The sequence below is a fragment of the Dipodomys spectabilis genome, unplaced genomic scaffold, assembly GCF_019054845.1.
Source record: "Dipodomys spectabilis isolate Male_0828 unplaced genomic scaffold, ASM1905484v1 ptg000279l, whole genome shotgun sequence".
Classification (NCBI taxonomy): Eukaryota; Metazoa; Chordata; class Mammalia; order Rodentia; family Heteromyidae; genus Dipodomys; species Dipodomys spectabilis.
The window spans coordinates 693,438-702,148 of NW_024870956.1; the positions used below are offsets into that span (position 1 = coordinate 693,438).

At 37.7% G+C, this 8,711-nt stretch overlaps 1 pseudogene; it reads left to right on the forward strand.

Moving 5' to 3' along the window:
* Positions 1-8,211: 8,211 nt before the first annotated feature.
* On the forward strand, positions 8,212-8,308 carry LOC122126489 (annotated as a pseudogene).
* The last annotated feature ends 403 nt before the right edge of the window (positions 8,309-8,711 follow it).

Below are 8,711 nucleotides of genomic sequence, written 5' to 3' on the forward strand. Positions count from 1 at the left end.
ATACCATGTAAATCAAACAATTACCCCAAATGAGCCTCATATTGTCATTAAATCTCAATATACTTTAACTGAATTACAAGAATTATGTGGACATATCAACTGGGTATGCAATTTTATGCATCTCCCCACCCAACAACTCCAACCGTTATTTCAATTGCTTCAGGGACCCTCTAAACCAACTTCGCTTCGTGTACTTTCACCTGATGTTCAACAAGTTTCACAACAGGTCGCTGATTGATTATGGTCAACACCCTTGGTGTTTTTAGATACCACCCAAGGAATCATCCTAATTATATTAAATAATAATGGCCTAATGGTGGAACAGACGCAAACCCATGCTGTGTTACAATGGGTACACCTTGCCACTTCCCAATTACCAAAAATTAGCACATCCATTACCATGCTATGCAACCTGGCCATCAAAGGCACGGAATGATGCCATCAAACTTATGGCAGATTCCCCGACCATCTGATATGGCACATTACAAAACAATCTTTGATTTCCTAACAACCGAAGAGGCATTAGCCTTACAAGTCATCCACTACTATTTTAACATTGATAATCATATGCCCCAAAACCACGTTTTAAAAGTTACCCAAGAACTCCCACTTTCATGGAAATGTTGTACTCGTCTCAATGGGCAACCTATCCATCAAGCCATTGTACTTTTTACCGATGTTAACAAAAATATTATGGGTTTTACAATGCCAATACTAAAAAATACAAGCTTCAACAACATTCCCTGTCTGTTCAAGCTGCTGAATTACTGGCCATTTTGCTCGCCCTTACCTCTTTCCCAAAGAACCTCTTAATATTTTTTCTGATAGTTTTTATACTGTACAAACTGTTGTCATTCTTCCTGGAGCTTTATTAAAAGATGATGGTCATGATGTAGGAAAAATAATGTGTAAACTACAAAATGTATTAGACAATCGTGTCCAACCCTCGTACATTCAGCACATTAGATCTCAGACTAACCTCCCTGAACCCCTAGCTGCTGGTAATGAAGCCATTGATTGCGCTGTCATACCAACTGTACTACTCACCAATATGTGCATGGACCAGGCCCGAACGTTACATGGTCATTTTCATTTACCAGCAGCTAATATCAAACAGTTATTTCCTGATTTAACACACCAACAATGCAAGCACATGATTCGGTCCTGCTCCTCTTGTGCACCTCTTTTACCCTGAGGACCACTTCAACTCATGGGAACAAATCCCAGAGGCCTTAGACCCAATAACACGGCAAATGAACATAACCCATATCCCCCAATTCAGTAAACAAAAATATGTCCATGTATGTATAGATACATTCTCAGTCTTTATAACAGCTTTAGCCTTAACAGTGAAACAACACGGCACGCTATTAAGTAACTTCTACATGCCATTACAATTATGGGTGTTCCTTGGACCCTTAAAACAGACAATGGCCCTGCTTACACCTCCATTTTCGTGAATTTTGTACCTTTTGAACATTACACACCAGACAGGTATTCCATATAACCCACAAGGCCAAGCCATTGTTGAACATAGTCATAAAGAAATCAAGACCGTTCTTTTAAAAGAAAAGGGGGAACTGGAGGGGCTAGGGCTTAAAGATCCCCAAACACAATTAAATTATTGCCTTTAACATTCACACCCACCACATGTGGTACCCCCGCATCCCTGCATTGGGGACTCATGAAAACACCTACTCTGGTCCCTTTGGTTAGATGGAGGGGCCACATCACAATAAAATGGGAGGCACTGCTCCCTTAATGGCACAAGAGAGAGGATTTCCTTGTATCTTTCCAGACACGAGTGATAAACCTGTTTGGATCCCAACTGCAGTTGTGCGACCAACCGTCACCACCTACAAACAAGATGCACCAGTTATGCTTGAACAGTGTGAGGAAGAGGAGACACAAACATGGAGCTACAGCCCATGCCATCACTTGGGGAGACCTAAAGGGTTTGGTTGAACAAGCCCAGGCTATTGCCCCCGACCCTGATCTGGGGTATAGTATTCTATTCCTCCTAATGTGTGCCATAATTACAGCCAATTCTCAATCGGTTGCAGGGCAGGGTAAGATAACTTTAGTGCCCAGCCCCCAAATCTTAATGATGGTAGGGGAGGTTACCACCATCTTCCCTCAAATGCTTTCTTCCAATGGCACGGTTGGCCTTCCTTTCTCAGCAGACGCCTTATGGCATCAAAAAACAAACCTTACTTTTAGATGGAAGGGAGCCATCTCTTTTTGTTTTACAAACGAGACAATAAAGCAATTTGATGGCTGTATCATCCCCCTCACAATAGTAATGCATGGGATGGGATGGTGGAACTACACAGGACCCTACCCCATTTGTCCCACTAGAAAAAATTGCAATCAGGCTACTGACATACCTTTTCATATGCAGTCAGTTTGATACCTTTGGCACTCTTTGCACTCCTCTTGAGGAATTAGTGATTAGCCTTTGTGCCAATTCCTGGCAAGGCAAGTATTTGGGGACCTCGCGTTGTCCCTCTACCCGGGTATAAACAACCAATCTGAAAAAGATCCCAAACCCCAAAATCTAAAGGAGTTTTATGACTCTTCAGGAGGACAATTGAGAGACCTAGGAGCCCCCATGCCAATCGTTTGCTCATCACATTCCTGCCTTGATTTGTCCCCTTTCCTATTGGCCAATACTCATCACTGTAACCAATCTGGATACCACCAGGAGTCAGGAATGGTTGTGGTTAGAGCCCCATTCTTTTTTTGTCTAGGAGACAACTCCTCCCCTACTTGCACTTTCAGCAATCACTGGCAACCCAATGACTCATATCCTTTTGCAGGTTTGGTACGTGTTCCCCTATTTATTGTTCCGGCTACTAATGACTCTCAGTTTTCCCAGATTCAATTGATTCGTCTACGCACTAAAAGAACAGTAGGATTGATCATTGCAATCGGGTCCACAATCATCGCTACAGTGGCTTCAGCCGCTGCTATATTGCTGTCCCAAGGCGTGTCCACCGTGCAACAGATAAACCAGCTCATCCCTCAACAGTCATCCATAGAATTACAACATTTACAAGTTGCCAATCATCTTAAGGGAGGCCTCCTTGTGCTCCAACAACAAATAGAATTGCTCCAAGAACAGATTACGTTTCTTCGATTAAAACAAGGAGGACTATATAATGCTATCACTATTCTGTCTGTCAGCTTTCCACTCCTGCACCCAATGTCTCTGAACTTAGTGACTACATCAAAGTCCTTAGGTCCCTTGAGTACTTAAACTTCACCCAAAACCTGCTGCATGATGTTAACCACCTAAACCAGACCACCATACAGCTTATTCCCGCTGCCTACTTTTTAGAAAATGTGCTTAAAAAGTTACAACAATGGTTTTCGCCATCCTCTCTGGTCACCTGGGGAGGCCTTGCACTTGTAGGGCTTACTCTCCTAGGAATTATTAAATGCTTGTACTCCCGGCAAAAACGCTTCCAACGATGGGTCACCATAATGACGGTCCTTTTAAAAGAAAAGGGGAATTTTGTGGGTAGAGCCGGTCAGATCTGGTTGAGTCAGCTAGAGTAGCAGTTGATGCACACTTCCTGCTCATAGAGACATGACCCACAGGCATGTCTTCCTAGCCTGTCAACCATGAGCTGTACATGCTCCCTACATGCCCCCCGGGGACCAAACAGTGCCTGTCACCAAGCAGTGCCCATCATCAACTGCCCGCTAAGTAATTGGCTGGGAAGGACTCAGGAGGTTGGGAAAGCTGGGGCTATAAAATCCCAACCCATTTGCATAAATAAACCAGACATGCTTAAGCCTGTTCTCCCAATATGTGTTCCTCGTGTGCATCGTTCATGCTTACCTCCTGCAGGAGATCTAGCTCTACAATGTAGCAATAGGGGAGGCCTTATAGTCCTTCACCTTCACTAGACTTGAAGCCAAGAATCTGTGATAAGTAGGAAATCCGGCAAGAGCTAAGAGGAGGACAGAGAATTAGAACATAGGAGCATTGTTCTTTTGTAACAGACACTGTCCTTCAAGGTATGGGTGATTTAACTCTATTCTTCTCCATATATCTTGTTGAGCAAATGCAAAACAAAGAAAAATAATCTATTGAAATAATTTTGCAAAGAATAACTACTCCTGATATGGTATGTATGGAGAGTCTTAAGAGAGAATATATAAGTGCAGTATTCTTCGGTTTCCTCTAAGCATTTTGTTAGCAAAATATACCTTTGAGGTTAGAAGTGATTGAACCAAAAATTGGTGGAGTACTTATTTTTGAGGGCACTTTAGAAACAAGAAGACTTTCAAGGTAAAAGACAAAAGAAAAAAGTATAGCTAAATATTTGTGATCACAGCTTCTTGGACTGGTATTTTGGAGACAGAGTTTTACATTAGAGATTGTCCTCATTATCATTGATGCTGGGTTTCCGTGGCAACCAAAAGCAAGGGGGAAGTTTAATGGACTCGCTTGGACAAGTAAACAGCATGATAGAAAAAAAATGGAAAATAATATTTAGTGAATTATTTTGAACAATTACTTTGCCAGAACAAAGAAGGAAATATGTAATTCAAATTACTCGACGTAAATTTATGAATAAAAGTAGTCAATAGAAATGAGAGAAAACATAGAGGACTGTTTCCTCTCCAGTGGTGTGATGGGATCTTGATCTTGTTACTTCCATTTTATCTTCAAAAGCTATCAAGTGTGGCTCAGGACTGGAGCATCCAGTTCAGACCAAGAGAACTCGCAGAAGAGAATATTTGCAGCAGATGTAGGTGATTTATAACCTTAGACAACCTATTTTAATCTGTTAAAAATTCTCCTCTACCCCAAACTGCCCACTTTAAACAACTTTGTATGTTTTCCCAAGATTGTCCTTCATTAACTATTTAAAATTTTGAGAGGTCATAATCATATTCTATAGAGATTGCTGTTTGGTTGTGCTTTTTGTGTGTTTTTGTTTTTTGTTGTGTTTTTTCACTGAATTTCAAAATGTTGTGCTAGTGTGTTACAATTAAATATGTCCATCTAATTGTTCAATGTTCCTGGATCAGAGTCACTCCTTCTATCATTTTTAACCAACCCCTTCTACAAGATTTATTTCCAATTTACCACTTCCTTTCTCACATGTGTACATTGAGTATTCTAGCTGTACTTGACCATTGTTCCATTTTTCATTCATTCTATGTCTTTACTATTATTCCTCTCTGGTTTCAACTTCCTGATAGTCATTCTGTTCAACTGTCTGTTAGTACTTTGAAAGGTTTATATACATTCCATGGAGTTTCAATTCTGCATATACTTAAACTGATGTCAGATTAAATTCCCATAATTCATTCATCTGAAGTAACAATTTGCAAGACTGGAGACATGAAGCACCTAGACATGATCTTATTCCCCTCCATTTGGAAGATTACTCATTAGTCAAAAAGAAAGTTGAAAAATGGCTTAGAATGTACGCCTTACTAACAGTTTTATAAATGGCTTTGTACAGTGGTTTGTGATTATTTTATTTTACACGGGATAATATTTTCTACCACCTATGAGTTTTGGAAAAAGAAAAAAACTAAAATTTACTACTATAGAGGAATATGATAGAAATAGAAGACAGATTTTATGTTTGTCAAATCTCTGATACGTACTCATATTCAAGACTTAAAGTCATATTTCTTACTATGTTAGATAGGGAAAACATAAAACACCATATGATAAGGCAACTATTTACGACTTTTTAAAATGTACTTATTATGTGACGAAATTTACTTTATTAGCTAATGTTTTGGTTTGAAATATGGGAGGCTGATCTATTAATAAATTTTCGAAGGCACCTACTGAAAAACACAAATGGTGAGGGGTCCTATTTCTACACTTTAATGAATGGTTGAATCTGATTGGCATTAGTGCTGGGTAAATAAATCAACTCGATTGTAACTTGCTCCCTACACTTGAAAAACTAGTAGCGTCACTAAATATCATCTACTTGTAAAGTGTTATTTTGGCAAATGTGATTTTAAAAAGTTTATTTGAAAAGGAATATAGTTTCAGGAGATTAAATGCAGGTTATCATTTGTTTTAGAATGACAACGTTTTTACACTACAGAACCAAGTTTTACTGAAATACCAGTGTTTTGAAGCACTAAGGATCTTCTCAATTATTGTTTTTTCTGAATTATATTTGAACTCTATGACAAGTATTCCTAGCATTGGTAGACCAATTATGGATCTATCATTCCAGGAACTATTTTTTGGCCTGCTGATGCTGGACTTAAATCATTCATTAATCCTTAGGAGAGGGGTATTACAAATAATTTTGTGACATTTGTTGTCTTGTTCACTCATATGGGATAGTCTTCTGAAAATTGAAAGTTTGAATTACTGTACTTTCACATTTTGTGATCTCATCTTGCATTTTAAGTTGCCTTGCATTTTCCAATTGCTTACTGCTAATTCCTGCATTTCAAGGAATTGGAGCCCTGAAATATAGGAAATGAGAAATTGAGATGGGTCTTCAATTACTTTCTGTTGGCATGTTCCATGGGCCTAGGTGAGAACTCTTGCTCTAGTTATCTGATGACACGGATAACTGGGACTTGGGATCCTAGGTCCCGTGGATCCTGTAGAAGAATAATACCTTTTAGACATCATATCAGCAAAATTTGAGTATAATCAGTAGGAATGCTTCAAAAATATGGAGAAAAACAGTTTGGGACCAGAGAGTTTAAACAATAAACAGAGCAGAAGTGTAAAATCCCTTATAGATTAGAGGAAAACAATATTGTTTTTTTTTTTTTTACCATGTGAATTCAGAAGACAAAGAACACTTAGAAGGTATCACAAGTTTATACCGAAAACATTGCATTGATACTTTTTATATTCTAATATATATTCTAATCCTGATTATTTATATTCCAATCTATTTATTGGAGTAAATATCAATTAATTTGTCAAATTATCAATTAATTCCAGTAAGATTCACTGTGTGAAATATAAAATCAGCACATATAAATATAAAATACATAATTATATATAATATAAGAAAATGTTTTGCATTGTTCTGTTGTGGTTAAGGTAACAAAGGCAACTGTTTTAAAATATTATTCCATTACCTATACCTCAGTGTTTGGTAGAATTAGAACTAAAGCTTTACCATTCGGAGATGTACAGCCTAGAGGGAATAGGAAACACTGTGATTAAAACAATTTAATGCCTAATAATGAGGAGAAACATATGGACTTTTCCTGGAGCTATGGAATATATTTTGTGATAGAAAATCATTGGTGTAAGTTCCTGCCTGGTTGGATGGTAGACAAGCCAGGACATGAGGTAATCATGCATATGAATAATTTTTTCACCTTCTTGGCTTTAGCTACTTTTGAAATGGTAGGGTGTAATAAACAATTATATTCAGAAAAAGAAAAAATACCTTCTAGTCTGAACACTTCTTTTTTTTTTTTTTTTGGTCAGTCACGGGGCTTGAACTCTGGGCCTGGGCGCTGTCCCTCAGCTCTTCAGCTCTAGTTCTCTACCACTTGAGCTACAGCGCCACTTCCTGTTTTCTGGTGGTTTATTGGAGTAAGAGTCTCACAGTCTTTCCTGCCCAGGCTGGCTTTGAACTGTGATCCTCAGATCTCAGCCTCCTGAGTAGCTAGGATTACAGGCGTGAGCCCGGCTTAGTCTGAACAGTTCTGTCTGAACTGTTCATCTCTCTATGATCCTATGTAACTAAGATTAGTTTTGCTCCAATAAGACAATCTGTGCTGTCAGGGTAAGATATCCTGGTTGGTCTGTTCCTACATGGAGTAAGGGTAAAGTGTCAGGGAGACATTTGTGCCAGTAAGACCTCATTTGGGAAATTTTAAGCTGCAGGATTTTAGAAGTAGCTCTTAAGCAAGGCTTACTTTGAATCCATTAGCTCCACAAAGCTAAATCAGTTCATAAATAAGTATTTGAAAATCCATCACTTTTGGACGTAGGTATAAAGGCTTCAAAGTACGATCAAATTTCAAATGAGAAAGACTTAAAATAGTTATTGACAAAAATTGCAAATATGAGCAATCGAACAAACAATATAATTTTTTCCACCATACACAGAATTTTACAGAAATAAGATGAATAGCAATTTAAGGAACAATAAGGTTTCCTTGTTACAAATAGGCAACCAAGGATATATGCCTGTCTTAAGATTGCATCATTAACTACTTAAATTTACAGGATACTACATGCTTCAGCAGCACGTCTACCCGAATTACAATACAGAGATTAACATTGCTTTTGCACAAGGATGATATGAAAATTTGTGAAGTATTCTATATTTTTCGTTCTTCAGATGCAAGAAGTGAAAAACAGTTATTAAAAAGTTGATTACAAATATACAAGTGTAATAATACATGTAATTCGTAGAAATAACAGTTATTTTGTCATCAGTGTATTCAATCTTCACTTTTTTAGAAAAGCCTTTACATAGCATAACCTTTATAAAACTTTTGAAATAAGATAGCATTGTCATTTTAACCTAAAGAAATAAAATTCTATAAGGACCTAGGAATTAAAGGAATCTTAAACTGTTTCTATATGGAAAGCAATCTGAAAGGACACATTTATTAATGAACCTATATATTATAAAACAATGTCGAATTCAAAGTATTATATCTAGGAGGGAAAGAAATAGATTATAGACATTATACAAACAGAATACTAAATATTTTAAAATATACTTTTT